Here is a 12,344-nt window from a genome sequence, read left to right on the forward strand (position 1 = left end):
GGTTTAAAAGTATTACTGTTTTCTATCTCTTTGTTCTTAGAGTCAAAAAGCCTCATATTCGACAAGGTATGTGGCTAGCCGAATACCTAACTTAGCTAAGAAGAGACAAACTAAGATGTATACCTTTACATGATACAGAATTTAGGCATTAAATTTGGGGAAAGTGCTATAAGCCAAGGTTATTTATATTTTAATACAAAACATGTTAACGTCAAAAACAGTACGAAGATTTCAGCTCTATTTATACTGAAACCTAAAAGCATGTACAGAACGACATGTATAACGGTTTTAGCTTTTACACATATACACATAATATAGATAAATTAATATTTTTAACGAGAAACAGTGTTTAATTTCCAAGAAAAGATTAATATATTGAGCTTTATATGGCCAATTATTAGCACATATATGAACAACTTTTTAAACAGAAGATTGAAATCATATTCTGACTAATTGGAATTTAACGGGAAGTGGTCATGAGGAAAAAAAAAGTACAGAAACATTTAGGCGTTTCCTTTTCAGGTATTTTATTTTCATTTTCGATGATATAGAAAACACAGTTGAAAATAGTTTTGGCTTACTTTAATGAAAATATTTCCTATAAAAATAATTTTTTTATAACACAGAAATCCTTTTATTATGTTATTAGAAAAAAATTATCTCATGCAAAAAATAAATATATACTACAAGTAATATATAATTATAATATTAAAATTATTTTTTTCTCTCCTTAGACATTATTGACTGACGTGACAGAGAGAGAAAAATAATTTTACCATCATAACTATATACTATCTATACTACAGAGGCTTTTTTTTTTGCATGAGATAATTTTTTTCCAGCAACATGAGAAAAATGGAACCACTTATAATAATGAAGAAACTTCAAAACAACAAAAAGTAGTTTTGGCACCAATGTGTTAAGCTAGACCAATCATACTAAATGGGTCTGACACCATATCACAACCCAAAATATAGACATTGGATACATAGGTCCTCCTACTTATATAGACTTCACTTATCCCATTATCAATCAATGTGAAACTCGTCACACTTGAATATCCCAACAATCTCACCCTCAAGTGTAAAACTCAATATTGGTATGCTCCCTCTCAACTCCAAATATACAGGCTCAAAGTACTAAACTCACCTCTAGCCAATCACCTGATTAGCCCGAGCCCAACCCGACTCTGATACCATTGTTGGGCAGCGGACAACGAGAGGCTAATTAGGGAGACTACCATCTCTGGTCCACGCCTTCAACTCCTTTGACTCCTTCGACTCGTCTTTTTCCGACATTCCGTCATTGATAGTTTTCGTTGGTACCAATGGCTTCTCATCTTCCATCACGTGCCACACGTCCCTGTCAACGAGCAAAGCCTCCACCTTCAATTTTCATAACTCGAACCCCTTTCCTTCGAACTTTTCAACCTCAATCCGTGATTGGCCAGTCGACATCTTTTTCAGATCAATTTCGCAGTTGTCTCTGTAACATCAAGTGTATACCCGGATTGTTATCGTATTACGATATTAAGCGCAGCTCAATTAAATGCGGAAGCTAAATTTTTCTTTTCAATTATGACGTCATCATTATTAACCAAGTTGATTACTAAATCCTTTTACAAAATATTGCTTGTATGTAAATTGCAATTAAAGCTAACTGAATATCTTTATAACATAAATGTGTATCTAGTCACGGAACTACCACACGTAGACCAGAAAATATCCTGATACATTATATAATTCAAATAACTCAAACATAGCTAATCATCATGTGGCATGAACAACCCCCATGCTCACCAAATAAAACAACATAGTCATCCAGTCTCAACCACAATAGCCATAAAACGTAAAATAGGCATAGTCATGTGATATGGGAAGAAACAGTAAACATGCAGCAATGAGCTCAACTCCGGCCTCCTGCTACCAGAAGTCTCAACCTCAGAGGTACGTGTACCTGAAAATGTGCCCCAACACGGGGTGAGATTTCTAACAAGAAATCTCAGTAAGACAAGGGGTCCTCCAGGACTCTTCCGCCCCAAGCTCACTTACAAGTATATATATAAGTTCAAAAACAGTAATTAAAATGCATGTTCATGTTAAGGCATTTAAATCATGACAATATATCTCTTGCTCAACGAGCTAACTAATACAATTCATATTTAAGTGCGGTTCAACTGGCCAGGGAACATGATAGGGTTTATGCACATCTGCGACCTATCTAAACATAAGGGTCGTAGCCTTATGCCTTACACACCAGGGTCGCAGCCTGATCGTGTAAGTAATCAACATCACATTCATACATTACATCAACAGTTAAATCAATAGATCTCAGATATATATCAATGCATATTTTATCTTTCATAAAAGCATACATGCATATAAACCATCCTCCCATGGAGGTCGTTGGAACAAGCAACGGATCAATTCGAGGACACGAATGCTTACCTCTTAAGCAATAAATCCCAAGCCAAGAGTCCACCACAGCCCAAGGTCCAGAAACAGCACAATCACAATCTGTTTAGACCAGAAATCTTATCAACATTCCTACTCTAGCGGTTCATGACATTACGACAACATTTTCTTTTTCGTTTCATGTCATTAGGCTTCTCCCAAAGCCATAGGCCTTAATCTAAGTGATTCTGATTTAGCTCAATTATTACAGAGGTTCACATTAACCACTCATGGGTCCATAAACCAAATATACAATTCTGTATGAACAGAACAATACCCAACTCGAAATTTTCAGAATATCCGGATATTTGTCAGGGGAATATCCGGATATCCATATCCGGAAATCACAAGCCCTATATCCGGATATTTCGCGACAACAGAATGCAATTTCTGCATTTCACGAGATATCCCTTCAAAGGTTGCTCTTTTAACGATTCCAGAAGCTCAACATGCATTTCTAGGTGTGTTAAACCTTACCCACCCTTAAGTTCTTATCTTTTGTTTATTACATGCATCAAGGTTCATCCTTTCTATAGAAAATCAATGGCAAAGGTGATGGTGCTTACCACCAAGGCTTGAAACAGAAACAATGGTTCTCTTGGAGCTCACAATACAGCTCTAACAATCTGACTTTACAAAGCCACAAAAATGAGCAACAAGATTGGCTCTTTCTTCACAAAGCTCACCACTCGAAGCTCCAACACCCAAGGAGATGGTTTCCACTCACTTAACCAAGATATCAGCCCCTTGAATGCACAGAAAACAGACCCTAAAGCTTTCAAGAAGGCACTCTCCACTCCCTCAATGCTAGCTAGAAGTCCACACCATGATAAAGGAAGGTTTTCATGAAGAAAAGGTGGAGTCTTTGATGCAAAAAGGAAGAAAACCCAAGTTTTCTGAAGAGAGGAGAAGGTGGCAGCAGCCAAGGCACATAGAAGACTGATAGAATCAACTTAAGGTTATGTGCCAATTGCTATTTATAGTCCACTTAAGTTTAACCCACTGTATTAGCACTAATAGCTCCTCTTATCTTTTTAATCTCAAATTTTAAATTCTAAACCTAGCCATTCTTCTAGGATTTCTCATATTTTTATTATAATTTTCGCAGCACTTTTTTCGGTATGCGCTTTTACGTAGCCGCTATCAGTCCTGACGCCAATTCTCATTATTTTGACTCCAAACTTGACATACCAGTCCTAAATATTACTAGAAATATTCATGTACTTATTATAATTTTTCGGGATACTTCATCGGTACGCACTTACACCGTGGAGCAGAACCGGTATCTGCATTTTTCGTCAGAAAAGAGACTTTCAACATTATTAATCACTTACTATAATTATTTAAGCCCTCTCATAATTATTCAAGGTCAATTATGGAATTTTTCTCTTAACTCATAATTAAATTAATTAAATTCATAATTTAAAGGTGCGGGTTCTTACAGTCTCTATGCCAAGAAAAAACCCCTAATCGTGAAACCCCAATTTGCCACAGGAACCCCGGTCACAAAATTAAAGCTCTTGTTACCAATTGTTGGAAATTGACAATCACACACAAATCAAAAAAATAGAAGAGAAAGGGAGGAGAGAATTTTGACACGGCGATTTACCCTGGTTCACCCAGTATAGGTTACGTCCAGCTTGTCTGTGATATATTCACCTTACCGCCACTCGTTAAAAGTCAATCGATTTACAAGAAGAATATAAATAGGATTAGAAATCCCTAACAGCAGCTATTTATGGACTCAAGCCCAAATTACTAAAAAAAAGAAAAATTACAATAAATCATAGGCTCGCAACATTACTTAGCTTTTACGGGTATGGGGACGCTGCCTCCTGACTCTCGTCGGAGAGTTATCACAATTGCCTTTCTGCTGATTCTGACAACAAAAACTCTCATCATCATATGAAATATGAGTCATACCCAACAAACATGAGCTTGGGAAGACAATAAACCCAATTTGCACCTGCATTCATCTCCGAATATTCACCCCACTTAAATACATGACTGACATATATATATAGCCCATGGTAAGAAAAAACTATCATCAATAGACTAAACGATAAGCTTATAATAAGTAGACCGGACAACATATCTTAACCTAAAATTTTATGATTGACCTTGTATGGTCCTTGCCGAAACCACTTGTAAGGTAACAGTAAGTAAATATAAGTGAAGGTTTTATGAAAATTAATTTGGATGATTGAATAAGTTTATAACAGATTGACAATTTTATAATACAACTATCTATCTAGTATATCTAACCCAATTACATCATGTGCCTATCGTTAGACCTGAAGTTTCTTTCAATTCGAAAGCATCTTCTCACTGATCAAACAATCACAATATCACATCAGAAGGAAGAAATTATCTGCTGCACTAATATCAAGGAAATTTGAGCCACTCACACGTGCTAATAGAAGAATTTCAATTCTCTTAATTGTTTAAACGAAATAAGATATGGGGCTGTTGTAGGTCCGTCGAGTGAAGTAGACAAACTAATACTTGTATGGGCCAATATTAATTTAGGAAATGAATTAAACAATAGATCTTGCAAGTCGTTTCAAACTCAACAACTAGTGGGTCCTTAATAATCAATGATTGACGAAGTCGGCAAACTAAACTCATGCATCTATTTTTTTTTTCTCTCTATTTTTTTTGTGTCATATTTTTGCTCTCTTCTGTTTTTCCTTCCAAGTGCTGCTAATTGTACATTATTAATACTAAGCAAAATATGCATAATATCTTTAATTCCTTTTTAAAATCACAATCCAACAAGAATTATACGAGTAAAAAGATTAATGAATCAGCAATAAGGTTTGAGAGGAGTATGGGAAAAGAAATATGTGAGTTAAAGTACTTTGTCAATTAAGGAAAGATTTATTATTTAGTGTTGTTTTATAGACTATATCATATATATTTTGACGTCATTTTTGTTCAATGAAAATAATTACAAACAAAAAGTATGTTCATTTATAAATTGTAGATATTTTATAATTAACATATTCTTAAAGAAAAATTGCAAATTCAATTAACATGATCATGCATGGCATATACCTAATAAACAATGCACAATAAGGCAAAATTAAGAAAATGACTAATTTTTTTTAAAAAATTAAAGGAAAAAATTTAAATGCGAGAGAAAAGAGTTTTTATATTAAAACAAAAAAGGAAATATTCCAAACGGTTCATTACTTCGCAACTAATTCGATTCGGGACGGGTCCAGGATTAAGGTTATAAACTCCTCTTAAAAGTGATACTGGGGAGATTAAACACATGCTCTCACCTTCACCTGCTTAGCTTTCATGCGTCAACTGAGCTACCACCATTTAGCCTATTTCTAAAAAAAAAAAAAAAGATGAGTGGGGTGGAGGAGGATAAGGTGAGAAGCATTGTACGTGTAGATGGATGGATGCACTTTGCATGAATCATCAACAGCTAGCTAGCTAGCTCGCTACCCTTTCATTATCGTACATTCTCTCTCATATTTTCTCGGTCACTTTCTTTCTTTTTCTCGGGGAGTGCAAAGAAAGAGAGAGGGGTGTGTGTGGGGAAAGGAAAAGCGAGAAATGTCAAAAAAGCAACAGCTCATGGCATAGATTTGAGGGTCCCACTAAATTCCTCTCTCAGGATTTCGTAGTCTCCCTTTTTGACGCAACGCCTTGGCTTGGAATCTGATGGGACTCCACCGTCACTCACTTCCCCCTCTCACTCCCATCACTCACATTCACTTTCACATTCACAATCACCAGCTCCTAAGCTTTGGACTAATTTAATTTGTCTAATTTCGGTATGATATTTAAATTGAGTCAATTATTGAAATCAGATTATTTATTAATTATTATTGAGATTTGATTATTAAAATACTTAAAAAAAACTAGTAATAATTATTAATTCAAGTGATTAAAAATTTATTTTTCAGTGATATATATCTCGAGTTTTGAAAATTAAAAAAGTAATTACGGAGAGATGTTTCATATATAGGTCATATATCATACAGTACACGAATTACATTAGTCGAATAGTTAATGAAACAGATAAAAAAAATATTTAAAAAACTCAGCTCATTGTAATCACAAGTTCTGAATTTTTTTTTCTATATATAGTTCCATACATTTTCCCTTATATTTAATTACTATAGAAAAATATTCCAATTACACCTACTTTTTATCTCCCTAAAGTAAAGCGAGTATAAGGGAAGATACAAGGATTTAGATGTAGAAATAGCATATTTAAGTTCAAATCATTAGGCTCTATTTGAATTTGATTTTGGTTTTTACTTCTTCAAAATTGTTGTGTAATATAAATTCTAAAAAATAAAAAATTAAAATATTTATTTGAATTTTATTTTAAATTTAATTAGAAAATAATTTACTTATAAAAATGCCATTAATAAATATTCATAATTATAAAATAATCTAAAATTTAAAATACGTTATATTTATTTAAAAAATACAATTAATCAATCTCCATAATTATAAAATTTCCATCGAAAAATAATAAAATCAAAAATTAATTTTCGTAAATATTTTAAGTTGTTCTTCAATTTTAGTTTTAAAACATAAAAAAATAAATATTATTTTGGAAATCATTTTTACAAAACCATAATTTTCTAATAAATTTTTTATTTTTTTCTAAAAATTATAAAACCATTTTTGTAAAATAGAAATCAAACATGCCATTAGCCTTTGTAATTTTAAAAACGTACATGTTTAACTTTACGATATATTCTTCAACTATTATTATTTTTTTCAGTTTCTTTATAAAAAAATATTCATTTTATTTGCCACTGTGAAAAATTAATAAGACATTGATATTTTTTTTATTTTACACTTGGTATTAATAAGTGGAAGAGAATATTAATTATGTAATAACAAAATTTTGAGTTTTTTACTAAAATATAATTCAATCAAATAAAATTTCCATAAAAAAATTTAGTCATACAATTCTTCAACTTATTCATACTTAACCTTTCTGATTCCATTTCTAACTTGGCTGCTTTTAGTCTCTTGTAAGCAACACATTTAAAAAATTCCATTGTGGTTTTGCATGTAACTTCACGAAACCCTCAGAACATAATATGAGTGTTCAACTTGGACCTTAATCGATTAACTGCTTACGCATCCAAATCCATATCCCTCGTGAACTTGGCTCTTAAGACAAAATGAGTCACATCTCTTAGGTTCACTGCCTTCAGCAAACATATATATGATTAACAGGGATTCAATAAATGAAGCAAATAATACGGATGTACAATCAAATGTACAGCCAATTGAAGGAAAAATAATACGAATGAAGATAGCAAGCAAAGAGACAATCCATGTAAAGAAACTACATAGAAAACATCACACTCATGATAATCACCTAATGCCAATAATTTTTTGAAGATATTGATTGTTGTGCAGATGACGAAAAAAGGACATGTTATAATTGAGGGGGCCTTTCTACAAGCAATAATTTCGAGGATCTCGCGGAATTTGTGACTCCAATATGTCCACTCATATAGTATCTTTTCCACTCGTGAGTTCTTGTCACGTAGCAAACACAGATGTCAAAATCAAAATACACTACCACCCAAGTACATGAATTGATATTCCACCTACATCAGTATTTTCAAGTTCGAGTATATGGAATGTTGTTTATATGTTTCTATTTTATTTAAATTAATTTGATTAGCTGAATAATTAATGAACTGATAAATAATATAAAAAAAGTAAAATATATTATAGCCACTTAATAATTTTTTTAGGTAAAAGACCTGTTTACATAATAATAACTTAAACATATGAAAATTTATTTTAATTTTAGTTTGGGTGAAAATTTTGTATTGATAAAATTATGTATTATTAAATTATTAAAGAGATTTAATTATTACAACCACTGTAAGTATAATCTTTTTTATAATGTGACAAAATATTATTAAAGTTGATATAAAGACTTTACAATTACAATAAAAAATATTTAAACTCCTAAAAAATTTAACTCATTATCTATGTGATGACATTAAAATTTGTTTGCATAGTCTTCATAAATGGGAAGAATTGCAAGTAATCACCGACTCACTTGAAAATTTAAACAGTAAAATGTTATTTTTAATTTCAAAACATAAAATTAGTCCTTAAAAAAATATGGACATTAAACTGATTTTCGACTAATATTTATTGCTATATATCATTCATTTGATTTCAATAAATAATGAATTTAAATTATTTTTGCTAAAAAATGTCATCACAAAATCAAATTGATTTAATATTTTATTATGATCAAAATAATATTTATTCATTTTTTTAAATAATTCTGGGAGTTCACTAAAAATCATGATATGTGCTAGTTGTTTGTACCGTGTCTAATTCTATCATATCATTTTCAACATCAGTGAGTAGTTTTATGAACACGTGTAACTTGACTAATGGAACATCTTTAGGATTAGCATCGTACGGAGCACCGGATATGATAGTAGTTCAAAAAAATTACAAATTATGTATTTTGAAAAATATATAATTATAATATTAAATTTTTTTTTTCTCTTTTCAAAAAATATATCAGCTGATGTGTTATGTTGCTATTGATGAGATGTACATATGACGATAATATCGAAGATTTTTTCATCCAATAGATATCATATTTGGTACTAGTGTTGCATTGAGTACTATGTACGACTTCAATTCAAAATAAAATTATAAATTATGTATTTCTCGAAATATACAATAATAATATTAAAGTTATTTTTTTTCACTCGTCAAAAAATGTATCAATTGATATATTATATTTCTATTAATAAAATATAGATACTACGATAGTATATTAAATTTTTCCCATCTAGCATTGTCACCCTAAGGTTGTGTTTGGTTCGAGACTTCTCACTATCCCAGCAAAGTGCATGTGGGTATCTCATTTCTCCACGTTTGATTGAAGGATATCCTGAAATTTCTCCATCAAACCTGCTTCCCCAGCTATCGACATATATGTGTAAAAAATGAGTTTTTCACTGTTTCATAAGCCCTCTCAGATGATGGTATTATTGTGAATACCGGACAAATTGAAAAAGGGATGAAAAATGAGACAAATTTACCCCTCCTTTTATCTTAAAGTGAGGAAGAAAATCTCAGCCACATACCAGAAACGAGTAGCTGTGTGACTTCAAGCTGCTTCAATCAATACCAGCGCCCGATTTTATTAGGTACAATGAAGGGATCCTCTTATTTTGGCCAGTCTTCGTCCGATCAATACCAGTATGCTACTTCAAGCTGTTCATATCCCAGAAGAAACTCAAGCTGTAAAAACGAGAGGGCAGAAGATGGGATTGAAGGTTCTAATGGGTTTGAGCCGAAACCTCAATACGTAGCACGAAAAGTTGCTGCTGCTCAAGGTGGAGCTGGTGGTAATTGGTATTGATTCTGGATATTTTGAAACTGTGGCCAACAACTTGTTGGTGCCAGGCCATTGCTATGTGGGGTTCTTGTCCCACATCGAACCCATATGAATTTAAAAAAATACAAGGTTATTTCAATCGGGGGTTATTTTGTATTTTGATTAAATTTTTTCATCCATATTTTATCTTCAACCAAATACATATTTAGTAATTTAACTCAATTTTTCTGGTAAAATTTTACCCAACCAAACAATATTTTTTAAACTTTCCTATATAACTAATTTTTTCTGCAGATCCCTAGTAATTACATTTTTCTAGTAAAATTTAAACAATATTTTTTAAACTTTTTTATATAACTAACTTTTCCTGTAGATCCCTAGTAATTACATTTTACTAAGTAAAATTTTTTTTTTCGTGAATTAAACAATACCTAAAGATTCTTATAGGCTTCAAAGCAAAATATACGGTTGATGAGACATTGTACTTCAAAAGATAAAACATCCAATAGCACAAAAAAAATTATTGTACTACGGGCACAAGTGCATTAAATTAATAGGAGTGCATCATGAGCTTTATATTATACCCAAAAAAATAATAATTTTTATACTTTATATTATATCTTATCAATAAAAGATAGTGTGATGCACTGAAAATTCAAAATACTCTCCCAATAGCACCTAATGTGCTGAAGGAATTTTACTCTATGTCTAGAAATCAATACTTTCAGCGCTTTAATTATCCCATTGTGTATAGAAAAACAACATGATCCAAACAATTAGCTAACTTTTCTTTTCAAATTTTTGTAACAACAAAACCACTCGTATAAAATTGTATATTAATGGAAGAAAATGAATATTTGTCATTAAGAAAGTTATAAGCGAAAAATAAGAGAGTTGTCTATGCATAAATATAACTTAACTGGTTATGTAACTTTTGTTCGAGTTGGATGGAGAGATTTTCTGACATAAGATTTATTTGTTTTTTAATTATTGACTTAATTTTTCTCTTTATAATTTCAAAATTCAATAAGGAGGCAGATCTAAATATTATAGTTTACCAAAAAAAATATGAATATTATATATATATATATATATATATATATATATATATATATATATATATATCATATTACTCGAGTTAAATATGGTATTCATATGTCCTTAAAAAATATTCTGTCTAATTATTTACTTTTTTGATGAATTCTTAGTTTTTTATATTAGTATATCTTGAAATATCGAGATAATTTTATGTCATGCATTCACATAAAAGTGGGTGGAGTTTTGTAGAGAAAGAGAAAAAGTGAGTTATATTCATTTTTATGTGAGTGTAGAATGTAAAGTTATTTCTTTCTGATAAGAGAAATATTTTTTTTTAATGCAAAATTTTGCACTTTTTTTTAATTGAGTGAATAGAAAAGGAAAAAAACTTCAATGTACCGGGATCATTAAACTCAGTGTTCCCTTCTACTAAAATGAGAACTTTTTTTTTACTTAAAAAAAAAAAATGAGTAAAAAAAGATATTTTTTTTAATAAAAGAAAACATCGAATTTGGTAATCCCCATGCAATCGTGCATTAAAGCTTTTATCATAGAAAAGAGGTAAGTGAAGAAGGAGAGAACTCTCCTTTGATTGAAAACATTTTTAGTAGAGGCATCCAAAAAGATACAAAATGAGGTCAGAAAGATTAATTAGGATAGTTTGAAAGAAATTATAAGGATTAAACTTTTGTAACTGTTCCAAAATCCAAAGAACCTTCGTCCTATGTTTCTCGAATGCCACGTCATATGAAAAAAATTAGTACTTAATTATAAGACATTAATTAATAGGTTTGGCACAGAGAGTTTTATGGTAAACCCAGTCCTGTTTTTACAAGAATGTTTCATCCTACACCAGAGTATTTTAAAATAATTTATATAATAGTCAATTATAATATTAAAATTAATTCATCATGTCACAACATATAAATTAAAATATAGTTAATCAATTTTTAAAAATGTGTTTAGGCTAAATTGATATGAGTTTTATAAATTTAAAAATTAACTTGTGCATAAAAAGAAATTTAGAAATTAAAGTGTGAGTGCAAAGTATTATAAAAAATTAAGAAGCGTATTTACTCGAATGAAATGTTGAAATGGATTAAAAAAATATTCACACCTGTCCCGTTTATAATTGGAAAAAATATTTTTGTTATTATTGTCGAAATTTTTTCTATCACACTCATATAAAAATATGTCAGTCTCATTGTCAAAAAAGAGAAAAAAAATTGGTGAAATCTACTCATTTTTATGTGAGTGTAACTGAAATTTTTTTTTTGCAGCAAAATATGCTTTTACCGCAAAAATATTTTCTATGCCATATCCATATAAAAGTGATGTTTATGCTTTTGTTGTAGATTTTTTTTTTTCTGTTACACATATAAAAGTAAGTATATCCTATTATTAAGAGAAGAGAGAGAAAATATTCAGGGAACTGGCTTACTTTTATATGAGTATTGTAGATAAATTTTTTTAGCAGTGAA

General features: G+C 30.7%; 1 long non-coding RNA gene across 1 annotated transcript; it reads right to left on the reverse strand.

Annotated features, from left to right (window-relative positions):
* Positions 1-1,026: 1,026 nt before the first annotated feature.
* On the reverse strand, positions 1,027-3,356 carry LOC133312803 (uncharacterized). Its single transcript, XR_009751734.1, has 3 exons — positions 3,020-3,356; positions 2,448-2,516; positions 1,027-1,485 (listed from the first exon to the last, which is right to left on the reverse strand). It is a non-coding gene; the product is annotated as an uncharacterized LOC133312803 (long non-coding RNA).
* Positions 3,357-12,344: the final 8,988 nt, after the last annotated feature.

This window comes from Gastrolobium bilobum, unplaced genomic scaffold, assembly GCF_033153095.1.
Source record: "Gastrolobium bilobum isolate Gb01-03AN ecotype WA unplaced genomic scaffold, APGP_CSIRO_Gbil_v1 utg8540, whole genome shotgun sequence".
Classification (NCBI taxonomy): Eukaryota; Viridiplantae; Streptophyta; class Magnoliopsida; order Fabales; family Fabaceae; genus Gastrolobium; species Gastrolobium bilobum.